The 23,736-nt window shown below is 40.9% G+C and overlaps 1 long non-coding RNA gene across 1 annotated transcript in view; it reads left to right on the top strand.

Moving 5' to 3' along the window:
* Positions 1-22,455, top strand: part of LOC122559073 — a 41,544-nt gene extending 19,089 nt beyond the window's left edge. Inside the window, exons 2-4 of the long non-coding RNA XR_006314335.1 lie at positions 6,555-6,746; positions 18,287-18,425; positions 22,360-22,455. This is a non-coding gene — a long non-coding RNA (uncharacterized LOC122559073). The remainder of the gene's footprint in view (positions 1-6,554; positions 6,747-18,286; positions 18,426-22,359) is intronic.
* The last annotated feature ends 1,281 nt before the right edge of the window (positions 22,456-23,736 follow it).

The following is a 23,736-nucleotide window of genomic DNA, read 5'->3' as shown; positions in this document are numbered from 1 at the left end:
TACATTGGCTCTTCTCTAGAATGTTTCTCAACTTTTCAAATACAACCCCAGAGCATAAACTAGCAACAAGCCTCTGGTTAGAATGACCAAAATCAAAACCAAATAAATGCTAAAAAATAAAGATTTTATGGGACTCCTTCTGAATGCAAATACAGCCGTTAGCAATGACATAGGTAAATTGAATACCTCTTACACACCAGAATTCTTAGCAATGGATGGATAATCAAAATCAACATTCAGGAGGTTATCATGGACCAGAAACTAAACTGGACTTGCCATATAAATACTATGGCTACAAGTTCAGGTCAGAGTCTGGGAACCCTGCGGCAGGTAACTCACCTCTTCTCTCACATGTCATAGAGTCATAGAGATGTACAGCATGGAAACAGACCCTTCGGTCCAACCCGTCCATGCCGACCAGATATCCCAACCCAATCTAGTCCCACCTGCCAGCACCCGGCCCATATCCCTCCAAACCCTTCCGATTCATATATCCATCCAAAGGCCTCCTAAATGTTGCAATTGTACCAGCCTCCATCACTTCCTCTGGCAGCTCATTCCATACACGTACTGTCAACCATTTATAAGGCACAATGTTAGGCATGTGATGGAACTCTCCCCACTTGCCTGGCTGACAGCAACTCCAACAACACGCAATAAGCTTGACATTATTCACAATAAAGCAGCCCCCTTGATTGGTATCACATCCACCACTTCCATCATTTACTCCCTTCAGTACTGATAGACAGTAGCAATGTTATTCAAGATGCACTGCAAAAATTCACTGACGTTCCTTAGATTGGACCTTCCAGACCTGTGACCTTCGTCATGTAGGAAAAAGAGCAGTGGATACATAGGAACACAACCACCTGAAAGTTCCCTCCAAGCCACAACCATCGGACTTGGGATGAGATGCCATTCTTTCACTGTCATTGAGTCAAACTTCTGGAACTCCCCTTGCTGTCGGTACTGCAGATGTCCCTCAACCCCAAGGACATTTCTGGCTTAAAAGTACAGCTCACACATCTTCTCCAGACCAAGTGGAATCATCTATAAATGCTGGCCTGGTCAGCAACACCCACATACAATTAATGATTTTTTTAAAAAAATCATGATTGGAAATATTAGGAAATTTGAGGCCTTTCATTAGGAAGCAATAAAATTTCATTTTGAAAGTGCTGCCAATATTTGGATGGGCAGTCCGACTGTTCGACCAAACTCTCCCATATTGACCAGGTTTCTAAGCTATTTTCATTTGCCTGCATTTGGCCCTTATCCTTCGAAACCTTTCATATCAATGTACCTGTCAAAATGTCTCTTAAATGTTGTAACTGTACCTGCATGTACAACTCCCTCTGGCATGTACGACTCCCTCCACACACCCATAACCCTCAGTGTGAAAATGCTGCCCCTCAGATCCCCTTTAAATCTTTCCCCTCTCACCCCAAACCTATGTCCCTAGTTCTGGACTCATCTACCCTGGGGAAAAGACCTTGCAGTCACTTGAATCACTTTCAGAAGAAACTGAATTTTTGTAAATCATTTGGTTTCAACTTAAATTATTATCACTCCATTCTCTCCTTCAAGGCAACACCCATTCGCCCTCTTGTGCAGTAAATTCCATGAACAGGTATTGAACTCAAGAGAGATTCAGGCTTTAACATCGCTATGCTGAACTTTCCTCAGAAACTTTCCAGTCTCTCGCAATCAATGATTTGTACTGAACCAATTTGCAATTAGCCTGAAATAAAGCATGTCACAGATATACTTTTGCACAGGTAACCAGCTGTATCCAATTCCTATAATAGCATGAGCAGTATCAGGAAAACCAACTATTATCTTTCTGCTGTGAAAGCTTTCTCATGTTGCAAGGTTTAATCAACTGTAATCCTGCAATTTTCTTTAAACTTGTGGACCATAATGTATGGCATATAGAAACATAGAGGAGAGAGTGAGGTCTGCAGATGCAGGTTTCCTGATGAAGGGCTCTGCCCCGAAACGTTGATTTTCCTGCTCCTTGAATGCTGCCTTACCTGCTGTGCTTTTCCAGCAACACACTCATATAGGAACATAGAGTCATAGAGCTGTACAGTACAGAAACAGACCCTTCGGTCCAACTCATCCATGCTGACCAGATATCCCAACCCAATCTAGTCCCACCTGCCAGCACCCAGCCCACATCCCTCCAAACCCTTCCTATTCATATCCCCATCCAAATGCCTCTTAAATGTTGCAATTGTGCCAGCCTCCACCACTTCCTTTGGAAGCTCATTCCATACATGTACCACCCTCTGTGTGAAAAAGTTGCCCCATAGGTCTCTTTTATATCTTTCCCCTCTCACCCTAAACCTATGCCCTCTAGTTCTGGACTCCCCCAACCCAGGGAAGAGACTTTGTCTATTTATCCTATCCATGCCCCTCATCATTTTATAAACCTCTATAAGGTCACCCCTCAGCCTCTGATGCTCCAGAGAAAACAGCCGCAGCCTACTCAACCTCTCCCTGTAGCTCAGATCCTCCAACCCAGGCAACATCTTTGTAAATCTTTTCTGAACCTTTTCAAGTTTCACAACATCCTTACACGAGGAAGGAGACCAGAATTGCATACAATATTCCAAAAGTGGCTGAACCAATGTCCTGTACAGCTGCAACATGACCTCCTAACTCCTGTACTCAATACTCTGACCAACAAAGGAAAGCATACCAAATGCCTTCTTTACTATCCTATTTACCTGTGATTCCACTTTCAAGGAGCTATGAACCTGCACTGTCATCACTGTTCTGGCACAACTACCGAAACATTGACAACTTACAGCTCAACACAGTCCTCAGAAGATAGCAGAGACGAGCCATAAGAGACACAGATCAAGTCCAGAAAATCATTGAAAGAGCCTTCAGTGTGTTAAAATAACATTTTTGTTTCTTTGGCCACTTGGGAGACGAAGTGGCCTGTGCCATACAACACAGTAACAGTTTGCAAAATAATTGTAGTCCACTGCATTGCTTAGAATGGTATAACATTAGACACACAACTTAGATCAGAGAAGCGGTTAGATAAGGATGAAGGGGGAGGAAAAACATACATTAACCAGCAACTTATTACTCAGTGGTCTATAGGTGACTGATGAATCGGGCAATTATTGGTGTTTCTAATTTAAATCTGTACAATGTGTAACAAGCCTATCAGCATTAGAGCAAGGAAAATGTTCCTAATGAGCTTGACTATGTGATCTTCTTTTGCATAGTTTTGCAATTTTACTACTTAGTAGACATTTTTTTTGAAATACAGAAAGATTTCTGGGCGGCACGGTGGCACAGTGGTTAGCACTGCTGCCTCACAGCGCTGGAGACCCGGGTTCAATTCCCGCCTCAGGCAACTGTCTGTGTGGAGTTTGCACATTCTCCCCGTGTCTGCGTGGGTTTCCTCCGGGTGCTCCGGTTTACTCCCACAGTCCAAAGATGTGCAGGTCAGGTGAATTGGCCATGCTAAATTGCCCGTAGTGCTAGGTAAGGGGTAAATGTAGGGGTATGGGTGGATTGCGCTTCGGCGGGTCGATGTGGACTTGTTGGGCCGAAGGGCCTGTTTCCACACTGTAATGTAATCTAATCTAATTTTCATACCAAGCAACAAAGGGTCAGGAAAGTGTTTATATATTGTGTGTGATGTAATGTGCCGCTGTAATGTAACTCTTCATGATGCAATAGTTTATTGGATGGCCCATCTCAGGAAGTGCTTCCATGGAAAGCAGCCACTGTGGAAGCATATGATAGCCTTCTGTGTATGATCCTGAGAATCATCTGGCATGTGGTGACTATTCTTCTGTTGTTAAAGACCCAACAGCTGTGCCCTTGAATGTCCTGGCCTGTTCTTCTGTGGTATCTCACTTTAACGCTCAGCTGATGTGAATTGATGCATGTGGTGCTTGGTTGAGAGGCGATCTTCCTGGGCGACTGTTTACATGTTGCTTATGACTCCACTGGTTCAGGTGGATCATTAACATTATGCAGACCAATTCTCAATGTGTGATGAAGGGACTCAACTGATTGATGTGCTCAGTGCTGCCTATTCAACATTTTGACATTGAAATGAAGCTAATTAAAATCTTTCACAAACCAGTGCGCTGTTAATAGCCTTAACATTGCACTCAGTAATCTTTCTAAAATCTCTAATACGTTTTCTTCATCATTTATACATGGTGCTAATGATACCCAGTTATAGCTTTCCACTATTTCTGACTATCCTTCTACAGTCTCTTTGTCAGATTGTATGCTTAACATCCAGTGTTAGATGAGTCACAACTTGCTGCAGCAACATATTGAAGGCACCAAAGTAATAACACTTAGCCCACTCCACCAACTCCATCTTCCACTGGGGTTATTGTTTCAACATGAAACATATGGTGTATAACCAGCAGGTTGACCCAAGATAATCTACCACTCTTAATTGTCCCCACAACACTTCTGTCCAATCTCCCACCTCCATCCTATTGTCAGTCTGTGTTCCACTGAAGCCCTAGTTCAGGCTTGTCCCCACTCAACTTAATTATACATGCTGAATAATCCCCCACATTGCAACCTCTAGAAATGTATAGCTTGTTCAATGCTCTGTTACCTATATGCTATGTTGCACCAAGTTCTTGTGATATTCTTTTATTTCAGTCTCCTACTATCTTAGAAACATAGAATCATACAGCACAGAAGAAGCCCTTTGGTCCATCAAATCTGTACCATGAAAAGCACAATAAATCTACACTTGTCCCACTTTTCAGCACAATGCTCATAGCTGTGAATGTTATGACACTCCAAGTGCTTATCCAAGTACTTTTTAAAGGTTGTGAGTTTACCTGTCTCAACTACCTTTCTGGGTAGTGCATTCCAGACCCCCACCACCTTCTAAGTTAAAGATTCTGTCCTCAAGTCCCCTCTAAATTTCTTGTCTTTCACCTTAAAATTATGCATCATGTCATAAGGGGAACATCTGCTTTGTATCTACTCTGTACATGCCCCTTATAACCGTATACACTTCTACCAGGTCCCCCAGCAACATCCTCTGCTCTAAAGAAAACAACTCAAGCTTACAGTCATAGTCATAGAGTCAGAGAGATGTACAGCACAGAAACAGGCCCTTCGGTCCAACTTGTCCATGCTGACCAGATATCCTAAACTAATTTAGTCCCATCTGATAGCACTTGGTCCATATCTCTCTAAACTCTTCCTATTCACATACCTATCCAGATGCCTTTTAAATGCGATAATTGCACCAACTTCCACCATTTCCTCTGGCAGCTCATTCCCTACATGCACCACCCTCTGTGTGAAAAATATTGCCCCTTAGGTCCCTTTTAAATCTTTCCTCTCTCACCCTAAACCTATGGTCTCTAGTTCTGGACTCCCACACCCCAGGGAAAAGACCTTGTCTATTTACCCAATCCATGCCCCTCAGTGGATGAGTCTCCTCTGCACCTCTTCCAGTTTACCACATCCTTCCAATAAATCTTACATTTAAAATTGCCATACTTTTGTTAAGTCCCTCCAAGTCCTCATCCTAACTAACCATTACCAGCCCAAAGAAACTTTCCCCCACCCTCAACACCCACACACAAACTCTATTTCTCTGCCGCTAACCCTTTTTGCAGTCCTTACCAGCTCATTTCATCAATGAATGCCTTGCAGTCAACTCCTAAGAACTCAACTCTCTAAATCTCTTAGCTTTTCCATGACCTTTTCTATCTTAAAACGTAATTCTTTAAACCTATTTCTTTGATCTACCTTTTCTGTCTTCCATTGCAGCAGGTACATAAGTGAACCTTCCTTTTGTTTCCAAACCTTGTATTCTCAACATCATTCAGAACCTGAGTGCCTATATGCCATGTTAGTGACACCATCTCCATTGTATTGATATTCTATTCTACACTGATCTAGTTGCTCAGACAAAGGAAGTTTGACACTTTTGTGGCTGTATGTCGGTTTTATCCCTGTTCACAACCGTAACATTTACATGTATATCTTTCCCAGTCTCAGTATCACCAGGATCTAGGTTGATTTTCTCCACTAACCTAGTGAGACATCAAAAGAGTTAACCTAGATGGATGTTTACTTGCCTCCAAATTTCCTTTATGTCATAACTGAAGTTATTTATCTTATTTTGAACAAGTCTCATTTCAAGTTTCTTCTGATGAAACTTTCCTGAGAATTTATCAAATCATGTCTGACCCTCTGATAACTGATATGGGCCTGACTGTTAAGGCTTTGTTGTGCTGCATTAATGATAAAGGAACGTTCCAATGAAATTCTTTCAGCCACTCAGAGAATATTTTGCAGATTTCCAAGCATGGTCCTATGTTAAAACTGTCTTCTACTAATGTCTGTAACTGTCATACAACCCATTATCACATCTACATTTATTTCACACTTCAACATATCTGCAACAAGAGTTTGGGAGCTCTATTGTAAAGTATACGTTGTTCTAACAGTTTACATTTCAGAATAGAACCACATCAACCTTTTCAAAAAAAAGGCCTATCGTAAAAATAGCACAACCTCTCATGTTTCAGATCCTCCCAGGAACAGCAAACATTGCAGACATTCCATTTGAACATTGACTCAACCTGACACTGCTCTGCATAGCCTTCTGCACCTTCTGACTCTGGCTTTATCAGAAATGGGGAACACAGTGCTCATGAGGCAGTCCATCGCAGTCAAGTGGCGTTGTAAGGAAGACAAAACTTGCTACTAGCTGCCAGATGGTAAGTTTAACAACCCATTCTGCATGAGTGAGTGAATGAATGAGTATTAGAGAATTGGTGAGTGGATGAATGAGTGAATAAGAGGGGGAAGTGATAGGCATCAAAGGAGAAGAGCGCAGGAGGTCAGGCAGCATCCAGGGAACAGGAGAATCGACTTTTCGGGCATAAGCCCTTCTTCAGGAAGAAGGGCTTATGCCCGAAACGTCGATTCTCCTGTTCCCTGGATGCTGCCTGACCTGCTGCGCTTTTCCAGCAACACATTTTCAGCTCTGATCTCCAGCATCTGCAGACCTCACTTTCTCATCAAAGGAGAAGGTAAAGGTTGGATTAGTGAGAGTGATTGGGAGATTAGCTGCAGAGAATAGATTTCTATTCTGTCTGACCTTCTTTGAGTAACTTTTCAAATTATCATCAGCCAGCTATGACACTTTAATCTGAGTTCAGATTAGGTGCACCAAACTTTACAATCAGAACACTGATAATGTTATGACCAAGCAGAATTAGTCATGTTAGCTAGAATATTATTAAATGAAGCAAGTTACAAATGGACTATGTCTTTTTAATCATAAGAAATCATTTGTCTCAATTCTTCAGACCTTAAATATTTAACCACACAGTTTGCCTCTATCCTGTTAGACATTACACATTGTGTAGTAGGGATGCCAGTAGTTATCTTGGATGGGTCTAGATTTTTCTGGGTTGCACTTATGCAGAATGTATCACAAAACAATTGATTTTCTAGTCTCTCTTACTTACAATATTTCTATGGAACTGTGGATAATTTTGGAACTTAGGGAAACAATTGGCATGTTTAGGTCATTTTAGCTTTCATAAAAGAACACAGCCTCATTATCCAAATCCTGTGCAGATTCAGTTCAGAGCTTCCATTATCGTCAAGAAAAGGACCTTTGGTTTTGGACCTGTGATGAGGTGTTGTTTCTTCATTTGTCCATTGGGAAAGTTGATTGACACCTGCTGTGGAAACATTTGTTCCTATATCCCAATAAGAACAGGGAAGATGGTAAAAGCGGGAGGGGGGGGGGGGGGGAGGTGGCATTGTTAGTCAAGGACAGTATTATGCAGGCAGAAAGAAGGTTGGAGGACTCGTCTACTGAGGTCACCCTGTTGGGAATTTTCTATAGGCCTCTGAATAGTTCCAGAGATGTAGAGGATAGCAAGGATGATTCTGAATAGGAGCGAGAGTAACAGCGTAGTTATTATGGGGCTTTAACTTTCCAAATATTGGAAATACTATAGTTTGAGTACTTTAGATTGGTCAGTTTTGTCCAATGTGAGCAGAAGGGTTGTCTGACACAGTATGTAGAGAAGCCAACAAGAGGTGAGGCCACATTCGATTCGATACTGGGTAATGAACCCAGACAGGTGTTAGATTTAGAGGTAGGTGAGCACTTTGGTGATAGTGACCACAATTTTATCAATGGAAAGGGATAGGTATATACCGCATGACAAGAGTTATAGCTGGGGGAAGATTTACAATGCGTAGGATGAGGAAAGAAACTGCAGGGGATGGGCACAACTGAAATATGGAGCTTATTCAAGGAACCTTGTGGGTCCTTGATAAGTATATACCTGTCCGGCAGGGAGGAAGTGGTCAAGTGAGGGAGCTGTGGTTTATTAAAGAAGTTGAATCTTTTGTCAAAAGAAAGAAGACTTATGTTAAGATGAGAAGTGAAGGCTCAGTTAGGTGCTTGAGAGCTACAAGCTAGCCAGGAACGACCTAAAGAGAGAACTAAGAAGAGCCAGGAGGGGTCATGAGAAGTTGTTGGCAGATAGGATCAAGGAAAACCCTAAAGCTTTCTATAGGTATATTAAGAAAAAAAAATGATTGGAGTAGGATTAGGGCCAATCAACAACAGTAGTGGGAAGTTGTGCGTGAGCTAGGAGAAGCGCTAAATGAATGTTTTTTGTCAGTATGCACACTGAATAAAGACTGTGTTGTCGAGGAGAATACTGAGATACAGGCTACTCGACTAGATGGGTTTGAAGTTCACAAGGAGGAGGTGTTAGCAATTCTGGAAAGTGTGAAAATAGTAAGTCCCCTGTGCTTGATGGGATTTAACCTAGGAGTCTCTGGGAAGCCAGAGAGGAGATTGCAGAATCTTTGGCTTTGATCTTTATGTCATCATTGACTACAGGAATAGTGCCAGAAGACTGGATGGTAGCAAGTGTTGTTCCCTTGTTCAAGAAGGGGAGTAGAGATGACCCTGGTAACTATAGACCAATGAGCCTTACTTTGGTTGTGGGTAAAGTGTTGGAAAAGGTTATAAGAGATAGGATTTATAATCATCTGGAAAGGAATAAGTTGATTAGGCATGGTCAACACAGTTTTGTGAAGGGTAGGACATGCTTCACAAACCTTATTGAGTTCTTTGAGCAGGTGACCAAACAGGTAGATAAGAGAAAGTGGTTGATGTGATGTATATGGATTTCAGTAGAGTGTTTGATAAGGTTCCCCAAGGTAGATTACTGCACAAAATACAGAGTCATGGGACTGAGAGTGATTTAGTGGTTTGGATCAGAAATTGGCTCGCTGAAAGAAGACAGATAGTGGTGGTTGATGGGAAATGTTCATTCTGGAGTTCAGTTACGAGTGGCATACCACAAGGATCTGTTTTGGATCCACTGCTGTTTGTCATTTTTATAAATGACCTGAATGAGGGCCTAGAAGGAAGGGTTAGTAAATTTGTGGATGACACTAAGGGCGCGGAGTTGTGGATAGTGCCAAAGGAACTTGTAGGTTACAGAGGGACATAGATAAGCTGCAGAGCTGGATTGAGAGTTGGCAAATGAAGTTTAATCTGGAAAAGTGTGAGGTGATTCACTTTGGAAGGAGCAACAGAAATAAAGAGTACTGGGCTAATGGTAAAATTCTTGGCAGTGTAGATGAGCAGAGAGATCTTGGTGTCCATGTAAAGAGATCTCCGAAAGTTGCCACCCAGATTGATAGGGTTGTTATGAAGGCATACGGTGTTTTAGCTTTTACTGGCAGAGGGATTAAGTTATAAAGCTACGAGGTCATGTACAAAACTCTGGAGCAGCCACACGTGGAGTATTGCGTACAGTTCTGGTCACCACATTAGAGGAAGGATGTGGAAGCTTTGGAAAGAGTTCAGAGGAGACTTACTAGGATGTTGCCTGGTATGGAGGGAAGGCCTTATGAAGAAAGGCTGAGGGACTTGAAGCTGTTTTTGTTAGAGAGAAGAAGGTTGAGAGGCAACTTAATTGAGACATGTAAGAAATCTAGAGGGTTACATAGGGTGGACTGTAAGAGCCTTTTTCCTCGGATGGTGATGGCTAGCATGAGGGGACATAGCTTTAAATTGAGGAGTGATAGATATCGGACAGATGTCAGAGGTAGTTTCTTTACTCACAGAGTAGTAGGGACATGGAATGCCCTGCCTGCAACAGTTGTAGACTCACCAACTTTGAGGACGTTTAAATGGTCATTGGATAAACATATGGATGAAAATGCAATAATGTAGGTTAGATAGGCTTCAGATTAGTTCCACAGGTTAGCACAACATCGAGGGCCAAAGGGCCTGTGCTGCACTGTAATATTCTATCTTCTATGTAGAATGGGCAGTGTAATTTATATGCTTCCTTGGTGAGCCCTCAAACACTGGCATATCTTATCAACATTGGCCAAAATGTAAAATTCAGGATGAAACTGGTCTAGAAGCATTTTAAAACATAAAGTAACAGTCAGGAAAATTTTGCATCACAACAGTGGTTAACATCAACTCTGCTGTAGAATAGTACTCTGACTTAACATTGTGCAGCTGCTCTAAAGGACCATGGAATTCCAGCTAACACCAGTCTCGACATGGTGATAGAGATGCTTAAGTCCACTCTAACTCCATAATTGTACTCTATTTTATCCCCATCTTTGACTCCCTCCATTTAAGATTTTGACTGTGTTAATAGAGTTCTATTATGTCTCACGAAGAATGCATGCACAACAACTGTTCATTTTTTTCCATCGTTAGTCATGAATGCAATTTAATAAAGAAGATTCTACATCTCACTATTTAAATATTCTACGTGAAATTTCCCTTCATTTATATCTTGATTGTCATGGCATTATTCTTTGAAACAACATTTTAAAAAAAAATTCATGTCCTTTGTTCTTTTATCGTATTACACAAAATTCTACCATTAATTCTCAGATCTGTTACTGTTTGGCATCATGACGATGCAAATAGCTCTACTTGTTTATTTGGTGCATGAAGGTTGCGTCCTTTTCATCAAGAGTATGGTAGCTTAAGAGGTCTGCCCTGTTGTCATATGCTTGGATGCACAATGTCTTCTGAGAGTTGATAATTGCTTGAGAGTGATAGAGATGGTGATCAGACTGTGTTCTGTTGGTGGAGGCAACTAGTTAATGAACACCTTGGCTCTGTGCTACCCTGTGCTACTCTGTGCTCTTGCAACTCCAAAGCAATGATTTATCTGAACTGGCACTGGAGGCTGCAGAATATGATCTTCTGTTCCTCCAGGCTTCAGAGATGACCACGTTAGGAGTGCTACAGGCTGCGATTAATTTGGTTTCCTCATTAAAGTGCATCACAGGACTCCCTAATCTATCCAGGCACAATGGATACCATTGTGAGTGGCCCTACAGTCTTCTCCACTTCTGTTATGATGTGCATCATTCAGACTAGTGCGAGTAGCACTGTGGTAAGCCCTAGTTGTTTTCACTGAATAATTGAGAAACAGAATCATGCTGATTTCAAAAAGACATTACGGCAGTAATGATTAGAAATGTCTGTGGAATTTTGTTTGACTGCTTCCTGGAACAATACATCGTGAAAATAATTAGTGATGCAGCTATTTTGGATATAGTGTCACGCAATGCTGTGGAGTTAATTAATAATCTCGGGAACAGATCCACTGTGAATCAGCAAACACAATCAATGTGTTCCAGTCCCATACAAAATTCTTAATCAAAGTCAACTATGTAGGAAGGAAAAACGGACTAAGGTTAATTGTCTAAATAGGCTAAATGGTATGGTAATAAATAAAGTTGGGAATGGTTGAAGAAGCAATTCAAAATGTTCAGCAAAAATACATTCTAAGAACAATTATATAAGAAAGATCCATCCCATGGCTTACTAAATTTAAAATTAGGAATAGTTCAGTTTAAAAAAAGTTTATGATTGCAAATGTCCTCTGAATAACAAAATAAAAATAGTTTATTCTATTTGTAAATTGACCTCTGGTTGGTGCAGGCTTCACTTTCCCATCCCCCACCATATCCCACCACTTCCAGTGTAGAGATTTCCCAATCCCTACCCTCCATCCAACCCTCCCAGAGCACGCCTCAACACCAAATGCTGGCTCTGTTCCTGGTACAAACGTCAGTCCCACTCCTGCTCCTGGTCTTTGGCCCTGCTCCCACTGGAACCCAGATGGGAATCCCAGGCATTAAGTCCCTATTGAAGCATAATAATGTCACTGTGTGTAGATGTTTCTTGTCGACTGTTCTGTCATTGCCAAGTGATATCAGCGGCGATGCTTGCATGTGTGGTGGCCACATTGCATTATGGATAGTCAATCCATTTTGAGAAAGCATTTGATAAAAGTGCCGCACAAACAATTAATATGTAAGGTAAGGGCTCTTGGAGTTGTACATTTGATTTTAACATGGACAGGAGAATAGTTAACAGACATGAAGCAGAGATTAGGGAAGAATAGGATATTTTCAAGTTGGCAGGCTATAACATGTAGATTGGTATAAGGACCCATCCTGTGGCGTCCACTATTTAGATATTAAAAACTGAGAAGACTGTAATATATGTAAGGTTAGTGATTCAGTTAAAATTCAGAATATAAACTGTGAAGATGACTCAAAGAGAGTGCAAAGAAATTTAGATATTGAATGGTCCACAAGGTGGCCTAAGAAGCTTAAGGGGAAGTATTTTGTTAATCATTTTGGTCGCAAGATTAGGGAACCATTTTTAAAGTTGACGCTCAGAGTCTTGCGTATGCTCAGACAAGGAATGTAAAGTTAGCATGTGGGGATAACAAACATCTGGGAAGACAAACTGCATATTGGTTTTTATTGCAAAGATTGGACTTCAAAATAAATTTTGCTACAACACAGGGTTTTGGTGAGGCCACACTTAGAGATCTGTATACAGTTTTGATCTCCTTACCTAATGAAACATATATTTGTATTGGAGAAAATACAACAATGATTCACTAGTCTGGTTCCTGGGATAGGAAAGCTGATGTAAATGAGGCGAAAGTGAGGACTGCAGATGCTGGAGACTAGAGTCAAAAGTGTGGTGCTGGGAAAGCACAGCAGGTCAGGCAGCATCCGAGGAGCAGGAAAATCAATGTTTTGCACAAAAGCCCTTCATCAGGAAAAGATGCTGTAAAAGAGGCTGAGTATGTTGGGCCTATTCTCTTTGGAGTTTAGAAAAATAAGAGTGATCTCACTGAATCATACAAGATGCTGAAGGGGCTTGATATGTTATATGCTGAGGGGCTGATTCTCCTAATTAGGGAAAATGGAACATCGGACACAGTCTCAGGGCAAGGGGCTAGAACATAGAACATAAAACATAGAATAGTACAGCACATACAGGCCCTGTGGCCCTCAATGTTGTGCTGACCTTTTATCCTACTCTAAGATCAAACTAACCTACATACCCTTCATTTTACTATCTTCCATGTGCCCATCAAAGAATCGCTTAAATGTCCCTAATGCATCTGACTCTGCTACCACTTCTGACAGTGCATTCAATGCACCCACCACTCTCCACGTAAAGAACCTACCTCTGACATCTCCCCTAAACCTTCCTCCAATAACCTTAAAATTATGCTCCCTTGTGATAGCCATTACTTCCCTGGGAAAATGTCTCTGACTATTCATTCTTACAATGCCTCTCATCATCTTGTACACCTCTATCAAGCCACCATTCATTCTTCTTCACTCCAATGAGAAAAGTCCTAGCTCCCTCAACCTTTCTTGATAAGAGACATGCGCTCAAGTCCAGGCAACATCTTGTTAAATCTCCTCTGCACCCTATCGAAAGTTTCCACAACCTTCCTATAATGAGACAACCAGAACTGAACACAATATTCCAAGTGTGTCTAACCAGGGCTCTATGGAGCTGCAACATAACCATGTGGCTCTTAAACTCAATCCCCTTATGAATGAAAGCCAACACACCATCTTAACACGCCTTCTTAACAACCCTTTCAACTTGGGTAGCAACTTTGAAGGATCTGTGGACATGGACCCTAAGATCCCACTGTTCCTGCACGTTGCCAAGAATCCTGCCTTTAGCCCTATATTCTGTATTCAAATTTGACCTTCCAAAATGAATCACTTCATATTTTTGACCAGATTGAACTCCATCTGGCACTTCTCAGCCCAGTTCTGCATCCTATCAATGTCTTGTTGCAACCTACAAGAGCCGTCCAAACAATCCACAACTCCACCAACCTTTGTGTGATCAGCAAACTTACTAACCCACCCTTCCACTTCCTCATCCAAGTCATTTATAAAAATCACAAAGAGCAGAGGTCCTAGAACCGATCCTTGTGGAACATCACTGGTTACAGAGCTCCAGGCTGAATATTTTCCATCTATTACAACCCTTGGTCTTCTATGGGCTAGCCATTTCTGTATCCAGACAGCCAACTTTCTCTGCATTCCCCCATGCCTCCTTACTTTTTGAATGAGCCTACCATGGGGAACCTTATCAAATGCCTTGCTAAAATCCATGTACACCACGTCCACTGCTCTACCTTCATCAATGTGCTTTGTCACATTCTCAATGAATTCAATAAGGCTTGTGAGGCATGACTTGTCCCTCAAAAGCCATTTTGGCTATCCCTAATCATACTATGGTTTTCCAAGTTCCTGTCTCCCAGAATCCTCTACAATAATTTGCCCATCACAGACATAAGACTGACTGGTCTGTAATTCTCAGGATTTTTCCTATTCCCCTTCTTGAACAAAGGGAATTACATTTGCCACTCTCTAATCATCTGGCACTACTCCAGTGGACAGTGAGGATGCAAAAATCATCGCCAAATGTGCAGCAATCTCTTCTCTCCCTTCCTGTAATAACTTTGGTTATATCCCGTCTGGCCCAGGGGACTTAGCTATCCTTACGTTTTTTCAAACTTTTCAGCACATCCTCCTTCTTAACATCAACCTGTTCGAGCACTTGAGCTTGTTTCACGCTGTGCTCACAAACGTCAAGGTTTCTCTCAGTAATGAATATTGAAGCAAAGGATTCATTAAGGACCTCCCCTACCTCCTCCAAGTCCAGGCACAAGTTCCCTCCACTATCCATGATTGGCCCTACCCTCACACTGATAATGTGTTGCTGGAAAAGCGCAGCAGGTCAGGCAGCATCCAGGGAACAGGAGAATCGACGTTTCGGGCATAAGCCCTGCTGAAGAAGGGCTTATGCCCGAAACGTCGATTCTCCTGTTCCCTGGATGCTGCCTGACCTGCTGCGCTTTTCCAGCAACACATTTTCAGCTCTGATCTCCAGCATCTGCAGACCTCACTTTCTACTACCCTCACACTGGCCATCCTCTTGTTCCTCACATGCCTTAATCCTACCCACTAATATGTTTGCCTGCCCTTTTCTAGCTCTCCTAAATCCATTCTCAGTTTCTTCCTGGCTACCTTGTAATCCTCTAGTGCCCTGCCTGATCCTTGCCTCCTCAAACTTAAGTAAGCTTTCTTCTTCCTCGTGACGAGACGTTCCACATCAATTGTCAACCAAGGTTCCTTCACCCAACCATCCCTTCCATGCCTCAGTGGGACAAACCTATTCAGCACTATCAGCAGGTGCTTCCTAAACAACCTCCACATTTCTATCATGAATTGGCTAGAGGACATCTGTTCCCAATTTGGGTGCCCCAGTTCCTGCCTAATAGCATTGTAATTCCCGCGCTCTCAATTAAATACTTGCCCATTCCATCTGCTCCTATCTCTCTCCATGACGAAAGTAAAGGTCAGGGAATTGTGATCACTATCACTGAAATGCTCTCCCACTGAGAGATCTAACAAGATCTGGTTCGTTGCCAAGCACCAAATCCAAAAATGGCCTCCTCTCTAGTCGGCCCATCTACAATATTGAGTCAGAAATCCTTCCTAGACGCACCTCACAAAAACTGCTCCATCCAAATCATTTGAACTGAGGAGGTTCCAATCAATATTAGGGAAGTTAAAGTCACCCATGACAACAACCCTGTTACTTCTGCACCTTGCCAAAATCTGCCTTCTAATCTGCTCCTCCATGTCTCTGTTGCTATTGGGGGGCCTGTAGAAAACTCCCAATAAAGTGACTCCTCTTTTCCTGTTTCTGATTTCCACCCATACTGACTCAGTAGACAAACCCTCCTTGATGACCTCCCTTTCTACAGTTGTGGTACTATCCCTAATTAGCAATGCCGCTCCTCCACCTCTTTTGCCTCCCCACTATTCCTTTTGAAACATCTAAACCCTGGAACGTCAAACAACCATTTCTACCCCTGTGATATCAAGTCTCTGTAATGGCCACAACATCATAGTTCCAATTATTAGGTTCATCACCCTTATTAGTGATACTTTTTGCATTAAAATAGACATATTTCAATCTATCACACTGACTGCAATTTTGCCCTTTCAACTGTCTATCCTTTCTTACAGACTCTCTGCACATTGTATTTGCCTGTTCATTAGGTACTCCATCCTCAGATCCATAGCTCCGTTCCCACATCCCTGCCAAACTAGATTAAACCCTCTTGAAGAGCTCCAGCAAACCTCCCACCCAGGGTATTGGTGCCCCTCCAGTTCTGGGTGCAACAAATCTTTCTTGTACTGGTCCCACCTTCCCCAGAAGGTATCCCAATGATCCACATATCTGAAGCCCTCCCTCCTACACCAGCTCCACAGCCACGTGTTCATGTGCACTCGCCCTCTTATCCTTGCCTCACTAGCCCGTGGCATCGGTAGCCATCCTGAGAATACTACACTGCTCGTCCTGCTTTTTAGCTTCCAACCTAACTCCCCATATTCTCTTTTCAATTCCTCATCCCTTTCCCTACCTATGCCATTGGTACCAATGTGTACCACGACTTCTGCCTGCTCTCCGTCCCACTTAAGAATCCTGTAGACTCAATCCAAGACTTCCCTGACTCTGGTACCTGGGAGACAACATACCATCCAGGAGTCCCATTTGCAACCACTGAATCTCCTGTCTGTTCCTCTCACCATTGAATCTCCTATCACTATCACTGTCCTATTCTCCCCCCTTCCCTGCTGAGCCCCAGGGCGAGGCTCAGTGCTGGAAACCTGTCTGCTGAGGTTCCCCTGGTGGGTCCCCCCACAAAAGTATCCACAATGGTATATTCATTGTTAAGGGGGATGACTACAGGGGGTCGCTGCACTATTCTCTTTCCCTCTCCTGACGGTTACTCATCTACTGACTTACTTTCCCATGCCCTCTCATACTCACCATGAATCCCCTATGCCTCCATATCCTTTCCAATCTCCACCATAGGTATTCACACTCTATCCACTGTGACAGAGCTCAGGATCCTCCATTTCTTTGAAATAGACCTTTAAAATACTCTCACAATCCAATTAAACTCTAATTTAAACCATGTCATAAGGAAAATAAACTTCCATCCAGAAAAGCCATCCAAAAACATTAAACTCCCTTAAATGGTCAATATGTTGTGAAGTTTCACTTAACATTTAAAGGGCAGATAATCCTTTAACAACATTTTAATTCTATCAAAAGTATCCTCTGGCTCCCCATCGAATTGAATGATTCCCCAAATTTGAAAGTTAACCAAACACACCCTTGGAAAGCTGATCAATTGAATGCACTGACATTGAAGAATGGGTGCCTTTTTTTCATCTGTTATTGGTGACGTTGCCTTCATTTTGCAAGGTATATTCTTTGTGAACCAATGGGTTGGAGCAGGTGGTAGATATTTCAACATTTTCAACAACGGGGCAAGACTTTTCAAGTTAAAGATCTCTGACATTTAAGTCACAGACCAAAATGAAAAAAGAGTTTCCAGCACATTTTTCTACAGCTAAAATTAAATTATGGCACTTTTTCCATGGCAAAAGTTTTCTTATGCACCTCAGCAATTAAACAATGCTGGGCAATGTAATGGTCAACTCACCACTTCAAAACAAAATCCTGTATTGAATCACCCATAACTACATTACAATTCAACTTCTAATAGTGACATCTGAGGTCATAAACATCCAGCACTTAACCTGTCAGAAAATTTCTGATTCTTTAGCAGGCTTTCACCACGATCATACATTCTCCATCAAGGTTGTTGCTTTTAGGGCAGTTCACCTGAAAATAAATTTCTTACATGCCTTATTTATAGTGGCGACCTAACCTCAGGAGTGATGCATATTAAGTTGCAATCCAAGGTCTTCCCAACCAGTGAAAAGCATACACAAAATATAGCATGGATTTGGGAAGTCACTGCAAACTTGAGATTACTGTAAAAGATTTCTTTCTGTTCATCATATGCAGCATCATTCTCTCATCTGTTGGGGAGAGATTTCAGAGAGGAGTCTGGTACAATTCAATCTTTACTTGGAGCTCCTTTACAATGCAGCATGGGAGAAGTCTCTGGAGGCAGCTTCCAAAACCTTTCGACTCTTGCAATCAGGTACAGTATATTTATATGTTTTGCTTTACAATGATTAAATGCAACATTGAGAGTAATGCATGCCACATCCCTTCTGACACACAGATCCAATCCTTTGTCTGCATGGTCAATGATGAACAGCTATATGGACAATCCCTAGGTTTTCTCATGATGCTTACCAAACATCCTTATCACCGAAAGTGAGGACTACAAATGCCGGAGACCAGAGTCGAGAATGTGGCACTGGAGAAGCACAGCAAGTGATGGAAGCATCCGAGGAGCAGGAGAATAGACGTTTTGGGTAAAAACCCTTCATTGGGAACGTTTTGCCCAAAACATCGATTCTTCTGCTCCTCGGATGCTGCCTGACCTGCTGTGCTTTTCCAGCACCACACTCTAGATCCTTATCATCTATCCTTGGGCTTTCACAATGCATCTTACTCAATCACATTCCAAGTCTGACAGTATTTAATCCTCCCTGCTAGCAGAATAGGAGTTACTTCCTACTGTCTAAGGTTGTCTATCCATAGGAATTCAGTTAAATCCCTGGATGCTAGCTTGCCAGTAGCTGTTATAATTTCAACACACCCACATGATAATATGCAGTGACATTACCTAAAGAATCGTGATTATCATGTGATTGGACTCTTCTCTTTTACAAACTTTGAACTGCTTGGTACCAGGTGCTCCTTATTTACGTTTTTCAAGGGTATTCCTTAGTAAAACTGTCTCTATGCCTAGAGCTGACTGTCTACAGACAGTTTATTAAAGTCTCAATGTCTGATACACTAAAACTGAAGCTACCATATTATTGTACAAATATGGATGTGTGTACACATAAATGTAATTATGATTGCCTAAAGGGTCTTAACTAAGGTGGGTTGAACTTTCCCCTTCTGTTCCATATTTAATAGTAAACTTTAAATTAGCTTGCTAAAAGTCTTCCATTCAAACTTCTATTATCAGAAATACCTCTACAGTTTTGCTTCTTCATTAGATTTCTATGAGGCACTTTATTTTCTTATCTGGTTGCCTTGAGTATGGAGGCCCACGGTTCTGACTGTGTAAACTACTACCTCAGCTATCAATTCTCTTCAGCCATTTTCTGTAAGCTAAAAAAACACATGGCAGCCATTTTATGTTACCTTCAGCCATGGGCGGTTCCAACACATCCATCAGCAGATAAAACTTTGGCCAACAAATCAAATTTATTCTCAAGAAACATTGATGTACTATAGCTTCAAAAGAAAAAAACATTGAAAGTCTCTTTGTGGCTAAAATTGTTCAATTGTGTCAATGCTGTGTGAAATTATGTCCTGCTGCAGTAGAAATTTGGGACATAAATCTATATCCATGTATGATCTGTGATAATCCACAGCTCACATGAGCATATCTTTTGTATGTGGGACAAAGCTATAAAAACATGCATTTTACTGGATATATCTTGGAAGTAGTGCAAGTGAGCAAGGCAGTCAGCACATAACAATTCAGCATAAAGCAGTCAGAAATCTGCTGCATACAAATTTAATTTCATAATATCACCCTTGCACCTTAGTTATGGTTCTTCATGGAATTTAGGAATGGGGTAAAATCTGTTATTGATCAGTAGTACAGTAGCCCAAATACAAAATTAATGGAAACAGAAAGAACAATGGTTATTATAAATCAGAAACAAGAACAGAAATTGCTGGACGAGCTTAGCAAGTCTGGCAGCCTCTGTAGAGAGAAATCAGAGTTCATGTTTTGGGTCGAGTGTCCCTTCCTCAAAGTAAAAGTAATGGAGCTAAATCAAATCTAACATGCCTAATAGGAAACCCATGAGATGAGGCAGAATGCTGATTTACTCAGTCACAATACATCACTTCAAAAAATGAAAATTAAAGATGGATGGGACGTCCAATTGATATTATATCTGATTCCCATCAATTTCCTGATAGCTGGATTAGGTTAAAATTGCCCCAATGTCTTCAAGCAATTGGAAGACAACACTGATTAATAAAAGCAAATCAAATCAATTCCTCAGAATGCCCAAGCCTCCAAGCATACTTATAACACAACTATTTAAACTGTCAACTACTTTAGGAATTATCTGATTGTCTTTCACTTGACACAGGGAAGTACCATATATATTTATTTCTTTGTAGGGATGAAATGATAAGCCTTTGGCATTTTTAATGATGTGAGTTTTGACAGTTAAGCAAGAAGAATCAATAACGTTGCTCATTATTTCAAATAATGTTTTGCATACAGATGACACGGGTACATAAATAAAAAAAATTGATTTATTGTAATAGTTTTGCAACATTGTCATTAATTATTAACTTAATGCAATTGCTCATACAGAAGTGCATAAACCAAGAATTATAATGGCAATGGAAGTAATTAAGATACTATTCCACCGAAACAAATTAACAGTGCTTTTCCACAAAGCAACATCATACTTTGAAGATTTTAACATAGCTATATTAATTTAGTTGTCAAAATTATTTATCTGTTTCTGTCAATTCTATTAAATGTTAACATAGTGAAGGAAAGACTTACAGAAGTTCTATCACTGTAATTATTATGTCACCAAAGAACAAGATTTATCCGTTGGTTGAATGAGATGCTGTCAGTGAACAAGAAAATAAGATTTATGTGGCTTTTCAGTTTGGTTGGTGATGTTTCCTTTAAACATTACCATGTTTTCACTTACAAAATTACATCATGTCGAGTTTAAAATAGCAGTGCTTACAAGTTGCTAATCTGTTTAAACATGATTTTGTGTACAGTGTTACAAATCAACTACTTCCCAACGATTTGGGTTTTCTTTATTCAAATGGCTTTCCTCAAGTTTCTCCCCTCATCTCTTGAAGGTGCTGATTGATATTGAGCTCCAGTGCCGTGGTCACCCTCCAGTACCTTGCCATCCTTCATACATAAGTCTTGACAGTTGGTGTCAGTAGGCCACTTGATCATGAAAGCATGACATCTGCATCAATCTTAGACTCACCTGATGTCTGCACACACATAACCGACCATTAGAGACCATAGGACAGCAACCAGCCCACAGAACACTGGGTGTGTACCACCCATCCTTTGTATTGCTCCATCTCCTTGCTTGAAATTAACAACCTCAGCCCAGGCTGGAGATTGAATCTGGGACCAACCAGTCTCTGTGGCTCAGTTTCTTACTGCCCTGTACATAAATGGAATTACTTGTTGGACAGATAAAGATCTTTGTTTCTGTTATAAATCAAATTTAACTTCAGTTTTTTTGCCAAAGATTTTCTGCAAATATTTATACCTTTTTCAAAGTAGCTATTACATCCATGATTTATTTGTTCAAATAGCTGTGAGCAATTGCAACTTATATTTGTCATTTATTTTTTTCCAAGAGGCTTTATTCAAAACTATTAGAGTGAGGATATTGGGAGGGTCTTAATAAGTGTCCATTGAATACATGAAATCTTTGGGATTTTTTTGTAATTATTCATTAAAAGAGTTTTACTTTTCTACTCATAAAATAAACCAGGATTTTTTTACATGCTAATCAGAAAAATGAAGCTGCCTCCTTTGCTGATCTACGATAACTACTGAATAAGGAATGGCAAAATGCATATTGGGAATCCAGTATTTAATTAGTGCTCCAAGCCACCTCGGCCTGGAGTACAATACATTGTTCCAATGATAATTCTTTAATAATAGTTTCCTCCAGTTTATTTTAACTTGCTAGAATCATAAAGCTTAATCCATTTAAAATAGCCAATAGGTTTCCTTTAATTATCGCATGAGTATTTTTAATGATGAAAGCTACTATATAATTAATGCAGTATATTTACTGCGCAGGATATATAATTTGTGAATTCAATCCCATTTCATTTTAATTTAAAAGTGCAATTTAATATAGCTTTTATTACTTCTCAATATATCTTTATTTAAAATTTCTCAATCTGTAATTTTCTCCCGTCTTTAGGTCTTACGTTACCACACATCATTCCTCGCCTGAGGGACTGGGATGTTGATCTATTCCTGGGCTTCTTCCATTGCTTCTGTAACCAACTGCTACACACAGCAGGTAATGTTTTGCCCTTTGATTTTCTTTAACTTCTTTCCCATGTGTGATTTACTGAGGTGATTTTTTTTTCCCTTCACAGCAGCAATGTTCACTTAAGATCATGAGCAACAGCCGTGCCTATTGCATGTATCAATATTCCAAACAGTGTCAGGAAACTGACAGGAGCAGTTGAAGATGTAGCAGTAGAGTGTTGGATTGCTACAAATGACTGAGACTTGAATTGTGGCACAGTATAGCCCAAATCATCTGGTGACAGAACGTATGTCTATAAGAAAACTAAAATTAACAATTCTAGTGAAGCTGCAAAGTAAAGCAAGGTAAAGGTCAGAAAAAGTTTATCTGAATCGCTGACATCTAACAAATAACCATTTCTTTAAACTGCTTTTGACAGAAGCTTGAGGATATACTACCTGCCCTTTCACTACCTGACCTTTAACCTTTGTCTTATAGAAAGAGAGGGTTGAACGGTAGGGGAGGGTGGAATGTCTTAAAACAGGAAGTTTGCTTCAAATCAGTAATTAAACTGTTTTGGACTCCAGGCTACAGCAAAGTTGCTGGGAAAGCAATGAGAGTATGGCACAGATTCATTAGTCTTAAGTAAACACAAATATAAACAAAGACTTGAAAAATTAAGTTACTTTTTACCAGAGGAGAATAGAATGTGGCATATTTGGAAATAAGACATAATAGAAAGAACCAAGCGACGTAAATTTTTAAAGTTTTTTTTACAGCTTGTGTGACAGAACAGGGATATTGTTTAAAAATGAGGAGTCTTGCTTTTAAGCTGGAGATCAGAGAAATATTTTCTTACGGGTGTTCTTCAGTTTCTGGAATTCTCATCCCCATACAGCATTACGAAGCTGGACTATTGCATATCTTTAAGCAGAGGCAGATACATTCTTGACTAACAAGGGTGTCCAAGATGAGGGGCATAAATTGGAACTGAGACCATGAAAGATCAGCTATTTTTGCAAGGTTTGTGAAGGTTTGTAGCTCAGGTTGAGGTTTAGAGTGTAGGTTTGCTCGCTGAGTTGTAGGTTTGATATCCAGACGTTTCATTGCCTGGCTAGGTAACATCATCAGTGGCGACCTCCAAGTGTAGCGAAGCTGTTGTCTCCTGCTTTCTATTTGTATGTTTGTCCTGGATGGGGTTCCTGGGGTTTGTGGTGATGTCATTTCCTGTTCGTTTTCTGAGGGGTTGATAGATGGTATCTAGAACTATGTGTTTGTTTATGGCGTTGTGGTTGGAGTGCCAGGCCTCTAGGAATTCTCTGG

This window comes from Chiloscyllium plagiosum, chromosome 18 (genome assembly GCF_004010195.1).
Source record: "Chiloscyllium plagiosum isolate BGI_BamShark_2017 chromosome 18, ASM401019v2, whole genome shotgun sequence".
NCBI lineage: Eukaryota > Metazoa > Chordata > Chondrichthyes > Orectolobiformes > Hemiscylliidae > Chiloscyllium > Chiloscyllium plagiosum.
The sequence above is the reverse complement of the archived record's forward strand: the minus strand, read 5'-3'. Positions and strand labels throughout refer to the sequence as shown.